Source organism: Amblyomma mixtum, chromosome 8, assembly GCF_055824585.1.
Source record: "Amblyomma mixtum isolate Tamu chromosome 8, ASM5582458v1, whole genome shotgun sequence".
NCBI lineage: Eukaryota > Metazoa > Arthropoda > Arachnida > Ixodida > Ixodidae > Amblyomma > Amblyomma mixtum.
In genome coordinates, this window is record NC_143019.1 from 60407051 (window position 1) to 60425206 (window position 18156).

The 18156-nt window shown below is 49.8% G+C and overlaps 1 long non-coding RNA gene across 1 annotated transcript; it reads right to left on the reverse strand.

Annotated features, from left to right (window-relative positions):
• Positions 1-4812: 4812 nt before the first annotated feature.
• Positions 4813-7004, reverse strand: LOC149332688 (uncharacterized). Its single transcript, XR_016284903.1, has 5 exons — positions 6784-7004; positions 6081-6137; positions 5820-5968; positions 5539-5703; positions 4813-5165 (listed from the first exon to the last, which is right to left on the reverse strand). It is a non-coding gene; the product is annotated as an uncharacterized LOC149332688 (long non-coding RNA).
• Positions 7005-18156: the final 11152 nt, after the last annotated feature.

The window sequence follows — 18156 nt, forward strand, 5'->3', positions numbered from 1 at the left end:
GATCAAGTTCTGTGAAATTTACAGAAAGCAACAACGGGAGAGGAAGTAGGTTGTATAGGCATATCTAGTGCATGCTGTACAGATAGCTTCCTGCCTTATAGCTTCCTGCCTGGCCCCTCTGTTTCGTACCACTGATCCCCGGATCGAAAAGAACCATGAGCAAAATCAACAACAGACACTGTCATTGCCTATGAGGTTAACCTCCCTGCCTTTCCTCTTTTATATCCTCCATCACCCAGCACCTATGGCCCTATTTGTGTTATTGGCATGTGCTGCAAATCACCAAACACATTTCATACTCTTGACCCTGCTAGATTGTTTTGGCCCATTAAGTTGTTTGATTCAAATCGGCAAACTTTTAGAAGACATTTCTGCAATAGCCAACTTTTTCTTGTTCTTCACGACATGCACCTTGACTGCAACATCCCCCTATGATGCTTTTGTTCTTTGCTTTGAAAAAGCATGCGATTCCCCTATTTATGTGAGGCTGGTTTTCTTGTGCTTTAACTTGCATCCAATAGCTCTAAACTGGATCTAAGCTTAAACAGCCAGCCTTCGGCAGATTTCCCTTGCCAATTCTTATGTATCTTGCCTTTTCCTGCTATCTCGGACATCCGCCAAGGCACTCCTTTGGGCCTCAGCTTTTCATTACTTGCATTATTACCGTCCCTTCAGTGTTTTGTCATATGCCTTCACTGACAGCCATATTGGGTGTGCCATATTGCAATCAATACCAGCATTTCAGTTGTTCACAACAACAATTAGCATGCCCTGGATTGTCCTGTTTGCTAATGTTACTAATAATGCAGTAATATTGTTTTTTATTGTCAGCATTACATTTTGCCAACTTATAAGGCCTTCCGATAAAGGTATATTCACTGTATACTGGTTCAAATACCTAATAATCCTCATACACCCACCCACAACCTAGGATATTTACACCATGACGTGTTGTTAGTATCACCGTCTTCCAAGTTACTTGCATTCAATTCCCCTGTGTGTCATCAACTTGGGTATTCTAATGGCACATGGCACAAATCTAATTTAACTAGAATCCTTGAATTAGTTCAGTCCTGAGCCGCTTGTTTTATTTTCTCACGCCATTTTCCAGGTCCAGTGTGACAGCACTGAAAGTGCATATTTGAATGTCTTCATCTTATGCAGGTTTTTTTTGCTCCTTACCAACACGTCCCCAACTAATCAGTCCCAACTTGCGGACTCTCGTGCTTTAGGTGCACTAACACTCTTGTGCCTCATTTAGCTCATATGCCACTGAATTTCAAGATTCATTTTTGTTCGTGCCACAGAAGGCTGTAACGGTCTTGCATCCCACCAGGCTGTGTATCTTACTGTCCTTCGAAGTGGTTACTACAAAAATCATGCTATAAATTACGAACTCACTGAGTTCCTACCTGGCACACCATCTTAAAGCTCGCTACTAAACTAACGTCATTTAGGACCACTGAGGTGTGATAAATATGAAAACAAATAGATCTGATATAGTGCTCAGTCACTCGGTCACCTCGGCAAACCAGTACAATGCTCTCTTATGCATAACGTGTTCATTGAGAACTTTGTTCATAATTTATTTCAAACTATATCGGGGCAGATTTACACAATAGTAGCATTTGGGCTAACTTTGCACAAGCTAGCTCTAGCCACCTACATTCGCCGACTGCAAAGCTAAACATGCATTAGTGCACCCACCTGTTGTTGACCAGGCTTCTCTTTGTGCTTGTCTGTTCTGCTCAGCTGAGCAACACACTGACTTCATGATGTGGCTCAGTGAGAATTCTACATGTGTATGCTTATGCATGTGACTTGTATATAGTCTCATGTACTGAGGATAGTATTAACTGGGCAATTGGTTCAGCTTAAAAGCTGTCATCATCAGATTGCAGCAAAGAGATAGCAATAAAAGACAAAAGTCATCACTGCCTTTCTGTTTTTCTTCGTCATCCTTCGGCCTGACTTCAACTTGGTTTTTTTCCAATTTCCTTATGACTACTGATGTCTCAGTTAATTCGTTTCCTTGCAACCCAGACTGGCAGTGGAATAAGGATATTTTGCTGAGAAATTCGTAATTAGTAACCAGTACGACATTATTCTATATATAACAAGTGGTGCGGATATCGATTAACAAATACAGATTCTCTCTTTTGCTTGCTGCTTTGGGAATCAGAGTTGCCCTTAAAATTTCTCATATTATTTTTTACTGATCAGAAAGGACGTACCTTCAAGATTATGCTGTAGAGCTTTACTGGAGAACTTAAGCATCTATGGCCCACACATACTTCAATGGCTTATTTTTCAATTCATTCTGTCCTGAGACATCATAGCTCTTATTTCTGAAAATTAACTTTTTCACATTCTGCTTCATATGATTGTGTTTGTTTGAGGTAACTGCAAAATATGAAGCAGTTCCCGTTCCCTTGACTATACAAAGCATTCTATCCTAGTCTCCGCCAATATTTGCTATGTAAACTTTCCAAATCGGTTTTTGCATTTCCTTAACCTCTAGGCCAGTGTACCTACTCCCTTATCTAATTATGTATGGATTAATGAGGATGGCACATGTATACTTTTCTGAAATACGGAGCAACCACTTCGTTTTAAATTCATGGGACAGTTAAGAATGCTTTGTGGTCATACGCACAATACGCCACCTTGTTTCTGTGCATGTCAACATTGATTGGCTCTCAACAGAACTTTCCACACTTGTTTACTATGCTGCATACTGGTTTGCACAATGTTCACTGCAATGTCACCTCAGGAAGCACTGGTAAAAGGAAGCGGCCTGCCCACTGTCACTGCAGAACAAAAGCGTGCACTTTAGTACAGTGATGCGCACCATATCCGCTTTGAAGCCACTGAGTGGTATTTCTATTTCGATTTCCGTAATGGTGTGAACAACATGACGAAAAAATCAGAAAAGAAATCAGTATTATTGCGTCGTCATTTTTCTGTGATATTGTAAACACCTGCAGTTAACACTGATCTTCCATATTAGTAAAGGTTGGGAACATTGTAATTTCCTCATGTATAGATGCATTCATATCTGATGGTAACATGCTAAAATATGCTGATTTTTTCATGCATGCATAATACACACATACCCATACACCTTTTCTTTAATGAGAGACAGTGGCGTGTTTGATGTCATTTGACCACACATCCTATGATGTGGATAGAGTTGAAGTGCGGCGGGAGTGAACACGGACACAAGAAGAATGATATACAGGTGATGCTGGATTTCCCACAGCTGAAGAACCAAGCTGGGCAAAAATGATCTGGTTTGGTTTGGTTTGGTTTATGGGGTTTAACGTCCCAAAGCGACTAAGGCTATGAGAGACGCCGTAGTGGAGGGCTCCGGAAATTTCGACCACCTGGGGTTCTTTAACGTGCTATGACAGAGCATTGGTAAAGGCTGTGAACAAGCAGTCCACATCAGCAGCAGCAGCAGCAGATGCCCTCTCTACAGATGCAACAACCAATCTTGTCAAGGTCACCTTGACGTCAGAAGCAGTAGCATGGACTAAGCCTCGGTACTATTCCCTTTTATCTAAGAGCACACAGAGGCATCTGCTCTACGTCACTTCTTGTGTAGGACAGTCCAGCATACACTTTTCGTGATATCGCTTTGGATAGTTGGCAGTATCAGTGAGGTGTTTGTTGCGGGCTGTCTCTTTTTGTTTCATGTTAACTATGCGTATCTATTCCTACAACAAATATTTTTGTTTGCATTGAATTGGCATCTAAGCTCAGCCAACAACCAATGTTCAGTTTTGGTTTTTGGCTGTCAGAACATGTTATCACCGAACACTATAGTCAGATTCAATTTAAGTCTGCAGTGAAGCTCTGCCATCTGGACCGCCGCACAGAATTCTTCCGCGCCAAAAAAAGTAGTCCGCTGTTAAAACTTTTATTGTATACTACCATAAGAAGCTTATTACAAGAAAAAATGATAAGCTCTAGAATTCTGATACCTGGATAGATTAATAAAGTCAAACATCGAACAACTTACTTTGTTTACTGTTATTGGTGAGTGGAGTAATACAGGATGCCTCGGGCCATGACCGAGTGCTAACAACTGCTGTTTCTTTTAAGTTTTATCCTACTATACATGAGGTACGCGGTATGTGAACCAGAATCATAGAATTTCAGTCACAGCAATTTCATCTTGTTCAGATGTTTGATGTGTGTTCCACAAGGTCCCCATCCTCAAATCCAGCAAACCATTGTCATGAAATGCACCATTATTTTTTTACTTGCAGTTATGTTGTAGGTAGGCAGCCAACGTCTGTGTTAAAGTACTCCACTCAGGATGTCGGTTTGCTTCTGCAAACAATGGAAACTCACTAAAAGCATGTGTTTGATTGCACAGACGGTTCCCACGAAACACAAAAAGCGCTAATAGACGTCTAAAAAAAGTCTCGGAAAAAAAAGCTTGACATCTAGAAGAAGTTTCATCTGAGTAGTGTTTTAGACTTAGACGTTTACTAGCCCTCTATTAGCTCTGCTAACGCTACGCTTGTATACGGCTAGAAAACTTCTGAGGTAGAACTTTTCTAGAATTTTTTTAGACGTTCCTTTTTTTTCCGAAATGGGTGCCTGTAATATCTTACGCATTTCAAGACTGATTTTTAGTGCTGCCTTTAAACCCTCTAAATCTTTAAAAATGTTACAGTTCATTTTTCTGGTATACACTCAAAAATGAACTCAAAGCTGATTTGCAATGACCCGAACAATAAGCCCACATTACAAGGGATGTATGGCTGTAGTAATGAGCCATAAATGCATGTGCTATCACACTTTTCAGTCACTGCGTTACTCTTTATTGAATCCAGTGCATACACCCACACAAAAAAAGAAAAGGACCAGGAAATTAATGCTAGAAGCCATGGAGGACGTAGCTTCACTGGTTTGGCTGACATTACAATGGTAAGCACTTGGATGGCGGGAAAGTGTCGAGCAGCAACCAATTGTTAAATCAAAAAATCATTTGGCCCCAGGCCTTGTTCACAACGGATGCGTTGATGATCTAGTTGCTGTGATGTGGATGGCAATGAAGAGCTCGCTAGGTGTTCCAAACATCGCTTTTCTTGCAAGGAGGATGCCAACTAGACGGTAACAAGGGGAAGTCAAATCCAGCTCTGTTCAGCAGCCTGCAGAAGTGAAAAATTAATATTAGAGTAACCAAAAGCACAGTCAGTCAGGTGCATGTAGAATGGCCAATGAGGAGTCGGAAGCAAATAAGACCAGGAAATGGCAAGGAGTGACAGCACAGGCAATAAAATAAGCTAACCAAAAACATATATGCATATGATGTCATTGCCAGCGGCATTTCAGCAGAGTGCTACAGCTCACCATAAACTCAAGAAGTCAATCACTGTGGAGGCCTTTAGCAGAAGCAAAATTCAAACAGCGTGCATGGACACTGAAAGCCAAGCAGTCAATAGCAGTGCACTGCCTTACTGTGATGCACACTGTACTCATAGAACCTCCTAAGCTGCATCTTGCAAACAGGCTTTCTCTTACCTGCAAGATGTGGCTGAATCAAAAGTGGTTGATGTTTGACATCTTGCACCGTCGCATGAAAACATAGCAGAGATGCTGCTGTCCTGGTAATACCTACATCACTTCAGTATACACCAGAGATGTGTTAAATCTTGGACCTTAACTTGACAGCCACACAGGGCACATCTGAAAGATAAGACAAATAAAAGTGCGTGTGTATAAGGTTCCTAACACTGCATTGCCAAAGAAGCACTTTCTAATCTGTACGATGAAGCTCAAACAGTGGGCAAGAGATTACTTACAGCACTGCACAAGAAGCATTAGTCCAGGTTCCCACCTCAGAACAAACAATCTCCAGGCCAAGTCGTCTGAACAACCAAGTACAAGGTGCTGCTATTAATTTGCGTGAAACTAGACCAGGTCCTTGCTCCTCCGGCCAACAGTTGGAGTTCTAAAGGACAAACAAATAATGGGGCTTGTGGAATGAACATTAGCAAAGAGCCTAGACCTATACAAGAAATCATGAAGTGAAAGAAAGGGTGTCAGCTGCAAAGTGTGCTTACCAAAACTTGAGAAGTTGAGCAGGCAAGGAGGTCCTCTGAAAACCACTGTTGAACAGCCTGTACCCAAAACGAAATGTACATACACAGTGAGGCAGGGACAACGCCAGCTGTGCACGGTGCAATGGTTTTGCAAAAAATAAAAGCTGCCATGCCTTCAAAGAGCCGTAGTACTTCACTGCACTGTCAAACAGTCTGCACACATACAGAGCAGCACCACTGAGTAAACTACCTTTGTGCCGGGGCTCTCAATCGCAATGAAATAAAAGCTTGACGCAGTTAGGATAACCAACGTCTTTTTAACGCGAGTTTCACTGACAGCAATCACAGCAAGGCGAATTGGAGCACACAGGTGGCCAGATGAGAGCCCTTGGCAAGAATAAAACCGTGTAGGAAAAAATTCGCGCCTTACCAACGTACGCTTAAACAAAGCTGGTTGGTTTGAAGCTTTGTCACGTTCACCTTGTCATCGCCTTGGTAAAGAAAGCAACTCGCATGCGAGAGCAGCCTAGCTGTATCCACTTAACAAAAGCTCAAATACATGCAAATGCCCTGTTTTAATATATTCAACGCTGCACTTTGGTATGTAAAACACTGGCTGATACTGTTTTGTGTTTTGTAAACCAAAGGTTAAATCAGGCGCGTTAGTGGCTTAGCCGGCAAAGCCGACGCTTTCACCACAGAAGAGAAATGGAAGGTTACTTACTTTTGCGGAAAACCAGGCTCACATCTCAGTGCAACACTGGTAGTAAACGATACCGCAGAAAAAGGGGAAAATGCAAACTGCAGCGGCGTGCCAACCAGCGCGGAAAAAAGTGCGCAGCGAAACGTACTACAACGTGCGCAGCATCCGCTTCGCGCGCGTAGCTATCGCTAGCCTCTGCAACGCCAAATGACCAAATGAAGTACTAAATTTCTAAACGTAAAAATAAATCATCAAAGAACCAAAAACAAATTGAATCTAATACTTTCATGTAAAACTAAGCACTTGAAGCTTCCATTTTTTTCTGCTTTAAACGGTTAAAACCACTTTGGCAAACTATCCTGCATCGCCACCGTGCGGAGCGACACTAAGCAGCAAGCTGCGGCGTCACTCAAGAAAGATTGCCTCCAAGATACGCCGCCACGAAAAGATAGCGCGCGGGTGATCTGCGCGATAAACCGCGCGAGCGAGCTCGGCGAAGGCGGCGGGAAGGCGGCGAAGGCAGCGTGCGCTGCGCCTGTCAATCCGCATGCTGCCGCCAGCTAGCCGAGGCGTAACAGAGGCGTTCGCAACATGCAGCAAATTTTTTCACTCGTGTAACTACCGTCGGCTTTCAGGGCCATTATATGTTACCTAAATCCAGTGTTACGAGTGGCGGGTTAGCTGCACTCGATGTGGAACGTGATTCGGGCTCCGTAGGAGAAAACGCGCTTTCTGTGTTCGAATACAAAGAGCGGTCTTTGCACGGGCGCGCCTGCTCTTCGAAACGTCAAGCAGGAGAGCCATCTAATTTATGTGCCGTGATTTTACAGCATGTTCAATCCACGGTGGCAACTCTCTGCTGATTGCTGGCGCATCTCCTTGACGTGGTCTCAAGTTCCACGTGTTAGAATCAAGTCTAGAAAACATCTGACTACAGATGTTTCACAGAAGTTTCACAGCAAACGTCTGACTGCAGATGTTTAAGAGACGTCGCAGAGGAAACTTCTTCTTGTCGACATCTATGAGACGTTTGAACACAGCGCAAGACGTTTGTAGTCATTTGAAGCTGTTCTGAGACGTTCGTAAGACGTTTTGTGTTTCGTGGGTTACCAGTTGAAAATAATAACAGTCATATTCCCCCGACATCACTGCTATCATTCAGCAGCACAGAGAACCCTACGCAACGTCGTATAGGCTTACGCTGCTGCTGAATGACTGCGTCGGCAGCGACGAAATGCGCGACTAATGGCCAGTTCACCCTGTTTGTGTTGCCCATGTAAGCAGTCAAAACCTCTACAGCCGAGCTACTCATCTGGTAGCTGACGAGAGCCGCGTACAAGAGCAAGAACTTCAAAAACCACGCCATGGCTATGCCGAAGTTCAGTCTAGGTGCCTGTCGCCGAGGAGCAAAAAAAGACCACGTTTTCGCGCCGTCTAGGTTGCCAACAGGAGCACGCTATTGGACAGACGGCAATCCCGGGCGCGCCAATCGGAACGCTTTAAACCATCCGCCTCGTCCGCCAGCTCCAAAATGATCGTACAACACCCATTCCGCCCCACGCCCGAGCGAAGGCCGAAAGCGAGCGGTTCGCTCGCTGGCGGATCCGCCCAAAAACGATCGTACAACGGCCTTTAGTTGGGCGCGAGGGGAAAACAGGTTAGAGAAGGTCAGTGTACCTAAAATCACAAAGAAAAAAATAACTCCTAGCATGGTGAGGGCCAGCGCTCTTCCAACAAAGAGGCTCGGCGCGGCAAAAGGCGGCTGTATGGGACTTCAAAAAGGGGGTGGAGAGGGGGGGGGGTGAAATGAGTGAAAGAATTCCGGAATGTCCGGAGGATGCGCCATAGGCAGTTGAGCACGTGAAAAGCGGCAAGGAAACGACAATGCGGAGATGTTGGAAGTGGAAACGTGGAGCTTGGGCATGAATTTCGTCAGAACGGCTCCAAACATTAGCGTAATCTCTGCGGTCGTGTGCCTCTTTGGTTGAAGCTGAGATAAATGTGTTACTATATGAAAATACCGGAAATATAAAACAATAAATAAAATTAGCGGGAACAATGCGTGTTCTTTGAGTGTTTCATATATGATACTTGTGGAGGACAAAGTAGGATGACATACCTCCAAGCAACACCATTCATCAATATCATCCAATGATTCGCTTCTAGAGCGACGAATACCCTACATTTTATACACACCAGTGTAGGCAGGTCGGTCTAAGCCATACTCATGCGGCCCACCCGTGCGTGTCTGCGCTAGCTCGAAATGACGCGGCGCGCTACTCAGCAATGCACCTCTTATGGCTAATTGGTATTAAGGATACGCGCAAAGAAAAGGCAAAAAAAAAACTAGTGGAAATGCGACCGGGAAAAAGTTCCGATCTTTAATTTGATAAACGTGATAATTTAAAGCAAAAACGTATGCTAGAGCCGTCGTTATAGAATATCCAAAAAGCACAGCAGAATAACAAAACAATTTGCGACATTAAAAAAACCTAGCCACCTTAGCTTCGCGGCTTCAGGAAGCAGAGCCGTTTGTTCGCTTAATTTTTTTTTTAATTTAACATACATCTACATTTTCTTTCCCGTCTGCTGCTTCTTCACGCAGTGAATGTGCAGCAAGTTGTTCACGTCAACTGTTTATTTGCGATAAAACCAAAATCCCGTTTTACTCAGATCGTTTCTTCTCTCCAAATGCGCCACGCAATAATTTCTGACCTAGTTAAATTGTAGTAGAGGAAAAAGCGATTTATTTGTTTTTTTCTAGGGTGAGCATCCTGTGGGTGAGGCATTGTGTTCCGGATTGTGTCATACGATTCAGCGTTTCGTGGAGCATAAACTTATTAGTTGTGGGAATCTGGCTTTCCGCCGTCGCCTTTGCGCGGCTGTGCCGGCCTACCGCGTCGTTTCTCCTCTTTCCCTTGCTCCCGCCTCAGGCGGTGGAGAGGCGGCTAGGTGACTAATCACTGTCATTTGGCCTCAGCTCCGCCCCGGCTCCCCAATGGCCTTTGCCATTGGCGCCTTTTGGCGGGAATTCCGGGACCCGCTTTGGTGGCCGCGCACTGCGCGACCGTCCGAGCGGGGCCCAGAGAGAGAGATCCCTCCGAGACAGCGTAAGGTGCGTACGTTACTGTTTTGTCCGTGCCGGCCGTTGCCGTTCGGACCAGTGCTTACTCGAGCTCGCCCGCACGTGTCCTCTGACCTGCAGCGGCTCGAGCCTGTCCCGCGGGGTCCAGCGACCTCAGACAGGCGTACCTTGCGTTGAATGCCCACTCTCTCTCGCAACCGGCCCAACGGTCGACACGAGAGAGAGTCACAGCACTGCCGCGGGGACATTCTCCTGCAGCGGCGTGTTAGCGGCGCGCATTACTCTGGTCGCTTCGTGCGCGCAGCGGAGTCTTGCTCCTCGCGCGCCCCCGGGACCCGTTTTGGCGGCCGCGGCCGCGCATCCCGCGACCGTCCGAGCGGGGCCCAGAGAGAGAGATCCCTCCGAGACAGCGAAAGGTGCGTACGTTACTGTTTGTCCCTGCCGGCCTTTGCCGCTCGGACTAGTGCTTACTCGAGCTCGCCCGCACGTGTCCTCTGACCTGCAGCGGCTCGAGCCTGTCCAGCGGGGTCCAGCGACCTCAGACAGGCGTACCTTGCGTTGTTTGCCCACTCTCTCTCGCAACCGGCCCAACGGCCGACACGAGAGCGAGATCACAGCACTGCCGCGGGGACATTCTCCTGCAGCGGCGTGCTAGCGGTGCGCATTGCTCGAGTCGCTTCGTGCGCGCAGCGGAGCCTTGCTCCTCGCGCGCCCCGGGACGGGGTGACGATTGAGTGTGTGTGTACTGCTGAAGGACGACGTGAATAAACGTCTCCTTTGTGAACTTGGAGGCCTATTTCTTTGCGGCGAATCGCTCTCCTCCCAGCGGAGGTTGAGTGCGCCGCATCGGTGTCCCAGTGGTGTGTGGTGACGGCTGATCGGGGCCCTTGGCTCGCGCGAAGCTCGAACCCGCGGTGGGTGGTGGCCTGTGTCCACTTAGAAACCCACAACTGGCGCCCAACGTGCTAAGTCATTGGCGCTTACGCCTTTGATGGCACATTAGCCGAGCAGGTCGCCTTGACGATCACGCTTGCGCACCGTGTCTACCACCCCCAGCGCGGCACTCGGCAGCTACATGTCGGCTCCCTACGGAGTTGTAGCGTCGTTTGATGCGCTGGCTGCTGTTCCTTCGAATAGCTAGACACCGTGGTTGGCCGCGGCCCCCATTGGGGTTTACGGTGACACAACCCAAAATGTTGACCACGTGGCTCCCATTGGAGCTGTATCGGAAGCACCCTGCGGTGCATCCGCTGGTCACATGCCTCAGCTGTGCATGCTTTCCGCCCAGTGCGAAAGCAGTTCGTGTCACGCTGCCGCAACCGGCAGTTTCGAACAGCAGCAGCCGTGCCCCGCGAGCAGTCAATTCTGCTCTGGGAACGGCGAGGCGCTGGCCCGGTTCCCTGTGGAAACCACGCCGCTCATCGAACTAGGAGCCTTGCCTCCCTCGTTCGTGCAGCCCGCCCAAGCCTCCACTGAGGCAGGGGTGCAGTGCGCTCAGTTGGCTGATGCGGCTCCGCGAGCCTGCGGGTCGGCTGGCGCGCTGGGCTCTCCTGATACAGCATTACGACTTTTCCGTGCAGTGTCGAAAGGGGAGCACAAACGTGGTAGCTGACGCGCTATCCCGTGCCCCACTCGCCAGCGGCGCCTTGACGCCTGTAGGCGGAGGGGGCGAAACAGCGGACGAGCCGCCGGGCGGCAAGGAGGGGGAGCCCGCAAACGGGTTAACCCATTCCGCTAACCAGGCAAGCAGCGCTTCGCAAGGCGGACGAGAGGCAAAGCTCTTCGTGAGCGCCTCGGAGTTGCCGACGCGAACGGAAGTTTTGGCTGCAAACCTGAGTGGGGACGAGACCAGGCTCCCCTCTGGGATGACTGGAATCGTTTTCAGCCCTAAAGAGCTACTGAAAGCCCAGCAAAATGACCCGTTTTGTCGCGAGGTGAGCGACGGTCTCAGGGAGACGGAGCGCCGTGACGCTACTTGTATTGTAGCGGGCGCAGGGGGGCAGAAGCCAGCGTGTGTCGCGGCGAACCCCGGGGATTCATATTTGCTGGACCATGACGGGCTCGTGCTGAAATACATAGCCACCGATGACGAGTCCATCGACCCGTTCAAGGTGGTTATCCCCAAAAGTCTGAGAGGCGCACTTTTGCGATTCTCTCATGACGAACCACTGGCTGGTCATCTGAGTGGCTCCAAAGTTTTTGCAAAACTGAGTCAGTCGGTGACGTGGCCCGGCATGAAGCGTGACATTTTCCACTATTGCCGTTCCTGCCATGTCTGTCAAGCGGTGAAGTCACGGGGCGGCAAGCCGCCTGGAATGATGAAACCAATTGACAGTGTGCGTCCGTGGCAGATGGCCACCTGCGATTTGATGGGGCCTTTCCCCAGGAGCAAGCAGGGGTTCATTTACCTGATGGTAGTCGCTGACCACTTTTCCAAATGGGTTGAGTTGTACCCCCTTCGGAAAGTGTCAGCACGAGCGGTGCTGGATAAACTCCAGGATGTGTTCTGTCGGTTCGGCTTTCCGGAAAGACTGATCACGGACAATGCGTCCTATTTCACCGCTCGGGTGTTCGGTAACACGTGCCGTTCCCTCGGAATCGAGCACTACACCACTTCACCCTACCACCCCCAGTCCAATTTGACCGAGCGAATCAACCGAACGCTCAAGCCAATGCTGGCGGCCTTTGCCGAGTGTCAAAAGGATTGGGCAGACCATTTGAGCGAGTTTGCGTTCGCCATCCGAACAGCTGAGAATCGCTCAACTGGTTTCTCTCCCGCCTTCCTCAATTTCGGGAGGGAGCTGGCGAATCCGATGTCAAACGTCGTGCAGAGCCAGCTCGGGGATGAGCAGACGCGGGCAGACTGCTCTGCTTATGCGTCGACGCTTCGGGACCGGCTTGGTCGGGCTCTCAACAGAGCAAGGCAGAGTTTGGCGGCAGCCAGAGCCCAACAGAAGGCTCAATATGACCGCAAGCACCGCCGCCTGACTTTTCAGGTGGGTGATCTTGTCCTGAAGCGCAACCACGTTCTTAGCGATGCGAGCAAGGGGTTCTCAGCCTCGCTCGCTCCTAAGTGGCTTGGTCCGTACCGAGTGGTCAGAGTCTGGTCGCCACTCGCGTACCTGCTGGAGGATCCCCTTACGGGAAAAACCAGCCGTGCCCACATCGCAGACCTGAAGGCCTACGCGTCACGGTCTGACGAGCTTGCGCCGGTACCCATTGGTATCAAAGACAAGCGCAAAGGCACAACTGGTGCTGCGGAACGCAAGCGTACGGAGCACCGGTACAATCTGAGGCGACGGTCACCGGTGTGATTGATGCCGGACGGCGGACTTTTCCGCAACTGCAGGCACGCAGCCTCAGCTAGCTGGCGAGCTTTCTCGTCAGGCCCTACCCAGGCGAAGCACGGTGTGTTATTTTTTTTTTGTTTTTTTTTTTTTTGTTTTTGCAGCATGCTCAGTTCCAGCCTTGTTTTTGTTCTAACGTACCCAGATGTACATAGGCAAACTTCAGCCCGCTCGTGCTTGCTCTTGTCTAGAAGGAATAGAAAAGATTAGGTGTCGTTTGTACAGCGCGCCTTTTCTCATTTCCGGCCCGACTGTGAGTGGTTGGCTCGTTAAGGAGCCGTGTGTCGCGTTGCGAGTTTTGTGCGGCCCGTATGGAGGGGAAGTTGGCGGGGCGTTTGGGGGCGATGGGGGGGCGGAAAGTGCACCCTTTGACCCTCGCCGCGGCGCCTCTGGACGCTTCTGATGAGGGGATCGTTGTCGCCGACGTCCGCGCACGTGCTTGTGTACATGTGTTTGTGGCTGTGTGTGCGCGTAACCATGGGCCGAGGCGACGCCTGTGAGTTGTGCCGCTGTGCTTCTGCGTGAGCGCGAGGATGAGAAGGACCCCTCGCAGTGGCCAAGGTTACACACCAGGACGCCGCCGAACATCTGCGCCCGTTTCAGCCGGCGTGAAAGGGGTGCAGTAACTTTCTTGTGCCCGAACGTGATGTCGTGTCCAAGGGCGCGAGGTCAGTGCTCTGCCGCGGCCCCGTCGTCATCAACGCACCCTACATCAACGGAAAGAAGACCGACATCAGTCGTCGGCCCTCCCAACCTGTTCAACTTGAAGTCTGCGAGCGGTGAGTCGCCGACAGGCCCACTGGGCTGCGCCACCGAACTTTGAGGCTGGCATCCACCTGTAACATAGTTGTACAGTTGTATTCACATCTTCTTGTGTACCGTGTATATAATCTGCAAGCTGTTTTGATTTACTGAAGCGTATGCAAGTGTTGTTTGCCTTGTTTTTCCTTTGTTTTTTTTACATTGTTCTGGCTGGAACTGAAGTGTAGCTAGTTTTTTTTGTGTATTCATTTCTTCATTTTGGAACTGAAGTGTAGCTTATTTTTTTTGTGTATTGATTTCTTTATTTTGGCCGCGTGCTTTGCCGATGGGTAGGAGGGCATTTAAGGAGAGGGGGATGTGGGAATCTGGCTTTCCGCCGTCGCCTTTGCGCGGCTGTGCCGGCCTACCGCGTCGTTTCTCCTCTTTCCCTTGCTCCCGCCTCAGGCGGTGGAGAGGCGGCTAGGTGACTAATCACTGTCATTTGGCCTCAGCTCCGCCCCGGCTCCCCAATGGCCTTTGCCATTGGCGCCTTTTGGCGGGAATTCCGGGACCCGCTTTGGTGGCCGCGCACTGCGCGACCGTCCGAGCGGGGCCCAGAGAGAGAGATCCCTCCGAGACAGCGTAAGGTGCGTACGTTACTGTTTTGTCCGTGCCGGCCGTTGCCGTTCGGACCAGTGCTTACTCGAGCTCGCCCGCACGTGTCCTCTGACCTGCAGCGGCTCGAGCCTGTCCCGCGGGGTCCAGCGACCTCAGACAGGCGTACCTTGCGTTGAATGCCCACTCTCTCTCGCAACCGGCCCAACGGTCGACACGAGAGAGAGTCACAGCACTGCCGCGGGGACATTCTCCTGCAGCGGCGTGTTAGCGGCGCGCATTACTCTGGTCGCTTCGTGCGCGCAGCGGAGTCTTGCTCCTCGCGCGCCCCCGGGACCCGTTTTGGCGGCCGCGGCCGCGCATCCCGCGACCGTCCGAGCGGGGCCCAGAGAGAGAGATCCCTCCGAGACAGCGAAAGGTGCGTACGTTACTGTTTGTCCCTGCCGGCCTTTGCCGCTCGGACTAGTGCTTACTCGAGCTCGCCCGCACGTGTCCTCTGACCTGCAGCGGCTCGAGCCTGTCCAGCGGGGTCCAGCGACCTCAGACAGGCGTACCTTGCGTTGTTTGCCCACTCTCTCTCGCAACCGGCCCAACGGCCGACACGAGAGCGAGATCACAGCACTGCCGCGGGGACATTCTCCTGCAGCGGCGTGCTAGCGGTGCGCATTGCTCGAGTCGCTTCGTGCGCGCAGCGGAGCCTTGCTCCTCGCGCGCCCCGGGACGGGGTGACGATTGAGTGTGTGTGTACTGCTGAAGGACGACGTGAATAAACGTCTCCTTTGTGAACTTGGAGGCCTATTTCTTTGCGGCGAATCGCTCTCCTCCCAGCGGAGGTTGAGTGCGCCGCATCGGTGTCCCAGTGGTGTGTGGTGACGGCTGATCGGGGCCCTTGGCTCGCGCGAAGCTCGAACCCGCGGTGGGTGGTGGCCTGTGTCCACTTAGAAACCCACATAGTTAAGTTGAGCCTATATCTTGAGACACGAATTTGAACCGGCAACCTATAATCGGGGGCTGTGGTATGCGAGGTATGCGAGAGATATGCGAGGCAGTACGTTAATTAGTGCGTTATTATACCATTCCTCGAACCGAAATTTCATTTTCTTGATTGTGGCACCTCTTTCTCTCTTTGTTTTTTTCTTTGCTTACCATAATTACAAAAGACGCCGCTTTTCAAAATTCGTATACCTTCGTGAATGAATCTGACCTCTGCTCACTTTCGCGCGATCAATTACATCGCGCATTTTATTGTAATTTCGCGTCAGAGTTCGACGCTAGCGCTGTTGTTGGTCATAAAAAATAAATAAATAAACAAGTGCGAATATTTAAAAAAAAAACGGATTGAGAGAAATAACAACAGATAATCACAGGGACATCCTTTGGTGTGTCGTGGAGCGGCACTGCCAATGCAGGGAAAACAGCGGACAAGTAGGGGCATCGTTGCGGGTGTAATGAGGCGGCACTGCCAATATGCATACCTCGGCACCTATAGAGGTAGCTCAATCACACTCACACTCACGGCCACTCGCACTCACATCCACTCATTCACACTCACACTCATGTCCACTCACACTCGCAACCACTCACTCACATTCCCACTCATGACCACTCGCACTCACAACCACTCACTCACATTCACACTCATGACTACTCGCACTCACAACCACTCACTCACACTCACACTCATGACCACTCGCACCCACAACCACTCACTCACACTTGCACTCATGTCCACTCACACTCACAACCACTCATTCACACTCGCACTCATGTCCACTCACACTCAAAACCACTCACTCACACTCACAACCACTCACTCACACTCGCACTCATGACCACTCGCTCTCGCAACCACTCACTCACACTCATGAGCACTCGCACTCCCAACCACTCACTCACACTCACAACCACTCACACTCATGTCCGCTCACTTTCATTCACGTTCACTCACTCTTTCCTTGTTTGCTAACAACGGAGGGGTTGAGAGATTTACTGCCGCAGCCGACTGCCCTCATGGCTCCCCTAGCATAGCCTGTGTCGCAAAGATGGGGTGCTGAGTGGCCCAGGCTTTGTCGGGCTATTTTGCCAATTTTCACAGCTTCACTGCTCGATGAAAGTGGTCACTGATCACGCATATTCCATGCACTGAATGGTACGCACGTGCGCTTCCGGGCTTGCTGCTGAGACGATGAGTGCCTGTTCAGCATCAGCTAAGATCCTTAGAGAAGTTTTTGAACGGTGTCCATAGGCGTGCGCAGGGTTCTCCATGAAAATGAGCCATACTTCAGCGCAGTGCCCCCCCCCCCCCCCCACCCCCACCCCCAACGTTCTCTCATAGGCCCTTACGGCCAGAACGGAGCGCAAAGGTGAGGAATGATTATAGAACATTTTTTCCATGCGATGTAATTTCAAAATATACAAGATATTATTCAGCAGTAGAGTTAAAAGGAAATGGTCGGAATATGGCTGGTTGGTCTGATCGTACGTTGGTCAGCGGTACTTCGTCCGCTCGTCCGGCGACACGTTGCCGGTTGGGGCAGCAATTCCAAACTTCTTGAGAAGCAAAACTGATTTATTGGAGACGTAGGAAAACAAGAACTTGGAGAAAAAGGCGGGCTAAAAAAAGGCTGTTAAAAAAAAAGGCTGCAGAAAAGCGGCCGAGACTGGGACTCGGCGCGCTCGTCCATGCTCTTTGTTCGCAGCGGGTTTTATCCCCTCGATAATTGGGCGGAGCTTTAATAAACCGGCTCTCGCCCAATTCCAACCAATACTGCTGCAGTGGCTCTGCACATACAAGTAGGCGGAGCCCAGTGCTCGCCAGAGCCCGACTTTGGAGGCGCCAGTAAGTCCACTGCTTAGCTATTTCTGAAGTCGCCGACCTCACTGACTCCCCAGAATCTCCTTTAAACGGGACAAGGTCGTCGCCCCCCTGCGGCCCCGACAGGGCTGTTCGCTTACTCCCCGTTTCCCGCGGCTTGCACAGCGTCCGATAAACGCGACGCACTGTCGCCGTTCCCAACCCCTCCAGACGGACACGGTAGGGGGAAATTAGCTACTGGCGCCATAGCGTCTAGCTTAACAAGTAGTTTTTATTTTAATATGTAACATCGGCAGAGGAATATATGGTATAGAGAGGATAAGCCGCTGGTTCCTTCACACTCAAAATGTGAACGAAGGGAAGGGAAAGGCTCAGGGTGCTTGCCAGAGTTTCCACAAGAGGTCTTGTCTTCATCCTGGCTAACACAGTCCTCTTGTTGAAACGTTCGCAAGCACACTGAGGCTTTCGGCTCCCTTGTTCACCACGTGAGTACCGGCAGAGGAAGGCATGTCACTGCGTCGCTGAAGTATCAATGTAACATCCCGCTTCCAGAGTAATTTCCATTCTCTCTAAACCCCAGCAAATGTGACAGATTTGTATTTTTTTTTCACTGTCACAGCAAAAAAACCCCGAAAAGCTTGCCTCAAAATGACCCGGACAGTAAACAATTCTTGAACGCAACATCATGGGTCTTCGGCCACTAAAAAACCTTACTGGACATAGCACTGCCCTGTAAACTGTGACGGAACAGGTCCGACAAATAATTGTATGAGGCAGACTTGGCGATTAGG